Raw genomic sequence first — 4,394 nt, forward strand, 5'->3', positions numbered from 1 at the left:
GATGAACAGATAAACAAAATGTGGCGTATCCATACGATGGGATATTATTCTCAATAAAAGGGAATGAAGTCCTGCCACATGCTACAACGTGGACAAACCTTGAAGACCTTAGCGAAGGAAGCCAGTCACAGAAGGTCACATATTGCACGATTCTGTTTATGTGAAATGTCCAGAATAGGCAACTCCGTGGAGACAGAAAGTAGATTTGTGGTTACCAAACCACCCCCAGGCTGGGGGGAACGGAGGTGATTGCTAAAAAGCCCAGGGTTTCTTTTGGGGATGATGTCAGTATTCTAAATTCGATGGTGATGGGTTGCGCGAGCCTGTGAAAATGGTAAAAATCAGTGAATTGCAAACTTTCAATGGGTATATTGTACGGTATGTGAATTACAGCTCAAAAAAGCTGTTACCAAAAAAGCACCCAAAAGCATAAATCAGCCACATATATAAAGTGGGGGCTTTGCGGGCCAACACGGGGATCAGCGGATAGGAAGGAAGCATTTGTTTCGATGCAGAAGGTAAAGAGGCCCCTGCCTCTCAGTAGTCACCAGGGCAGTGTCCCCAAAGCACTGAAATCACTTTAAAAATCCTACTGTTGGCATAGAAATAGCTGAGTTTAGCACCAAGGCAGCAACAACAATTGATTTCAGTAGGAAGCCCCAGATGGTGGGTACCGTCATCAGTAAGCCACATCATGAATAATAAAGTTGATTTGATTGCTGATTTTTGTGCTGCGTGCCTCAAGGCCAAAAGTGTTCGTGGTCAATGCTCAGTAAGTGGCGCCTATTTTTCTTCATGATAAACGGTGGTTCTGATGATTAAAGCCTGCCCGAATGGGAAGGGACCACCAGAGAGGCAGCAACCTCCTGTGCCTAGAAGTCTTAAGACCAAGGCTTGCTTGCCAGCTGTCTGCTGGGCTCACCGTCAGAGGATTCCTCGTCAGATAGGGGTTTGGACTAGAACTTCCACATCCTCTGACTCAGAGCCTTATCCATGTCCCACCACCATGGAGCTTTACACATAGAAGACTGGACATCCATGAACGTTCTCTAAGTTGAAATTTTGATTGGATAGGAGATGTGGGAGAGAACAAGTATGGGGAGAGGGGGGCAAGGTGGGTGTTATAGTGGAGGAAAAGAGACAGAAGCCCAAGAGCCTGGAGACGACGAGGTCTCCCACCCATCTTCACATCCTCACAGCTTCATCTCCACGGATGCCAAACCGGAAGAGGCCATCCATTGGATGAGCAGTCAAGCCTGGGTGGGAGGATGCAGTTGTTGTGTGAGGTGTGAGGATGTGGTTGTTGGAGTTCTTCCTCTCAACTCAGCTTTTCTGTCTGGAGCACGCACATCAAAATGGCCTGGGCTGCACTCCATCAGCATTTTTTAAAGCTTCCTCTGTGCAGCCAGGGTTGAGCACAAGGCTTTCGCTGTGGTCCCACCACCAAGACCTCCAGGAGCACACTGTTCTCTCCACAGAGGAAGGAGGCCAGAGCCCACGCCCAGAGCACTGCAGGGTCCCCACCTAGAAAGGATCATGTTTTCTCCTGAGGGAGGAAAACAGAGAGTGGCCAGTCCCCAGAGCCTGACACTCCACCATGCTGGCCAGGAACCAAGACAGCAACTGAGAGACGACTCCAGCTGGTCCCAGTCCTGGCAGTGAGGACAGCAGGGTGGGCGACCCGAGTGATGGGGGGGTGGGAGGCAGGGAGTCCCTGGAGAATGCTTCCTAGGGGGACTGAGTGCCCAGAAGACACCCAAGGAAGGAGTCAGGCAGGCTGCCCACAGCTCCACTGTGGGGAAAAAAGCTTTCTAAAGATGTGTCCAGGTCACCAGACAGGAGTGCACGAGGGAGGGAGGGACAGCAAGGAGCTGGGGCTCCACTCAGCCCCCTTCCCCCACCCCCTCCCCACCCTCCAGCCCTGACAACTACCATGGCCTGGGCTGCTTGGCAATGGAGCTATTGTCCAGAGGTCTGTTGTTCTGAATTTCCTGCCCGGCAACCTGAGGACCGAGGTGGGGAGTGGGGGCAGGGATTCCCCCCTGTTTTTATTCACCCGTTCGTTCACTCATCCACTCATTTGCTTATCAGGCACCAGCCTAAAAAGTTTAGAGAAATCGCTTTTTGGCTCCTTTTACACCAGTTAGGGACAGGTGGGAGCCTCCTTTGGTCAAGGCAAGAGTTATCCTGAAAGTCCCTGTTGAAGAGTGACCATTAGGGGTCCTTAGTCACTAACTCAGTATATTGGTGGCTGACCATATACGAGGCACCTGTTGGGCAGGCTCCGAGGAAACTGAGCCCCTAATGGCCTTCGCTGTTTGTTGGGGAGACATAGACACATGATGCCACTTATTCTAATGCTTTAATAATAATATTTATATGGTACGAAAAATGCCTTACAGATATTAATTCATTTGATCTTCATGAGAACCCTATAAAATATGTGCCATAATCACCCCATTTTTACCAGATGAGATTAAGAAGCCTGCCCAAGGTCACACAGCAGTGTGGCTCTTTCTCCGTGCTCCTAACCATTGTATCACACTCCGGTACCAGGATGGGGGACAGGAGGAGCAGCATGGTGTTTAACAGCTGAGAGCCTGTCCTCAGCTCGGCCCACTGGCACTAGTAGGGACAGGGCCTGAGAGAAGTGGGCTGAGGTCAGCACGCTTTGATGTGAAGAGGAGCAGAGTGTCAGCATTGGGTCTGAGGGTCCCCCGAGTAGGCAGAGGTCTCATAGGGTGGGGAAGGATGCTGAGGTGAGCTCTCTTACCTCTGCGATGCCTGAGTCAGTCTTGTCTGAGATGAAAACTTTTTAGTCTCCATTTTCAGCCCCCACCACTGAGCCCCATTTCCTCAGAAAAATCTAGGGCTCTGCTTGTAAAGGGGAGCCCTTTGTGGTCTGAGAAACATCCCCCAGGCACGCCCTTAAAAACCCATAACAAGTGGGATTGGACAAGATCCTTTGAGTTCCCTAATATCTCATACTTTCCAAAGAGTTCCAGGGAAGGGCCCACTCTAACACACCAGCCGGGCCCCCCGCAGGCTCAGGGTGAAGAGAGGGGGCTCTTTCCTACTTTCCTGATACGTAGGAACAGTGCTCCTTCCATGCCTGGGGCAGGAGAGAAAGTCGTGCAACACTGGTGGGTCATGAAGAGTCATGGGCAAGGTGTGGTCCTCTGAGAGGCGTTCTCCTGGGCTCCAGATCCCACCCCCCCTCACCCGAGCGTACGGCCACTGCTTAGACCATTCCCAATGTTTTCCACGGTCGTGGGTCATGGCCTCCATGGAATGATGACTCGTCTATGGCAGGCTGGGGCAAACAAAAAGGTCTGCTTGAAACCAGATGTGGTCAGGCCTATGGCCGCCACAGCCCTCCTTGGGACTCTCAGAGGGCTGATGGGCCCAATATATTGCACAGTTATAGCCCACTCTGGGCACAGCCAGGCTCGCCAGGCACCCTGGCTGGGAAGATCTGGCTTGGGGAGACCAGCTGTTTTGGTGAAGTGAGGGCTGAGGGAGGAACAGGAAGGAAGGGGGCACAAAGAGCTAAGGCCCAGCCCACCTTGGAGAGGAGGCTCAGGGATCAAGGGCACCCATCAGAGCTGAAAGCCATAAATACCAAGGCTGAGGTTAATCACCCACCATAAAATCGGCCACAGCCCACGGAGAGGCAGGACTGGCAGGGGTGTGGGGGGTTCTCCTGAAAAGGGAGCTACCCCAAGGCCAGCCCTGCCCACCCCTGTCCCTACCTGCTGGAGTAGAAAGAAGTAACAACCCAATCTGGCTGAAATACAGCTGTGCCCCAACAAATTATACCCGTCTGGGTCTCGGTTTCCTCCTTTGATACGAGGGGTTGGTCTAAACAGCCTCTGATGTTTCTGACTCCCGTGCCAATATCAACAAAAGTTTGATGATTCTCTATATTACTCAAGGATTCCAAGGAATTCGGCTTCCTGGAAGCAATAAGGGTTTTCTCCAAAAGTTGAGACTGACGATGATAAGCCGGTATTTTCTGAGTACGTGCTGGGTTCTCCCTGGGTCCATATAAACACAAAGCTCAGCCCTGCATTCAGGACACGCAGGAGCCAGGTGCTCTGCCAGAACAAACCACCACCCCTTCCCATGCCCACCCCCTGCGTGCGCACAGCCACACATCGCCTCCGTGCCCTCTCAGCTTGTCAGTTCACCTACACGCACATACACATCACCCTCCCGTGAACGTGCTACCCTCACCTCGCCCACCCATCACAGCCACGTGCGTGCCACTCTTCAATGCACGTCGCATATGCACCCATACACACACAGCCATATCATCCAAACGCAAACACACAGACACACTTGATTGCTTGGGACTCTTGATCGCAAGTGACCGAGACTCAACTCAAACGGGC

The sequence above is a fragment of the Equus przewalskii genome, chromosome 5 (genome assembly GCF_037783145.1).
Source record: "Equus przewalskii isolate Varuska chromosome 5, EquPr2, whole genome shotgun sequence".
Classification (NCBI taxonomy): Eukaryota; Metazoa; Chordata; class Mammalia; order Perissodactyla; family Equidae; genus Equus; species Equus przewalskii.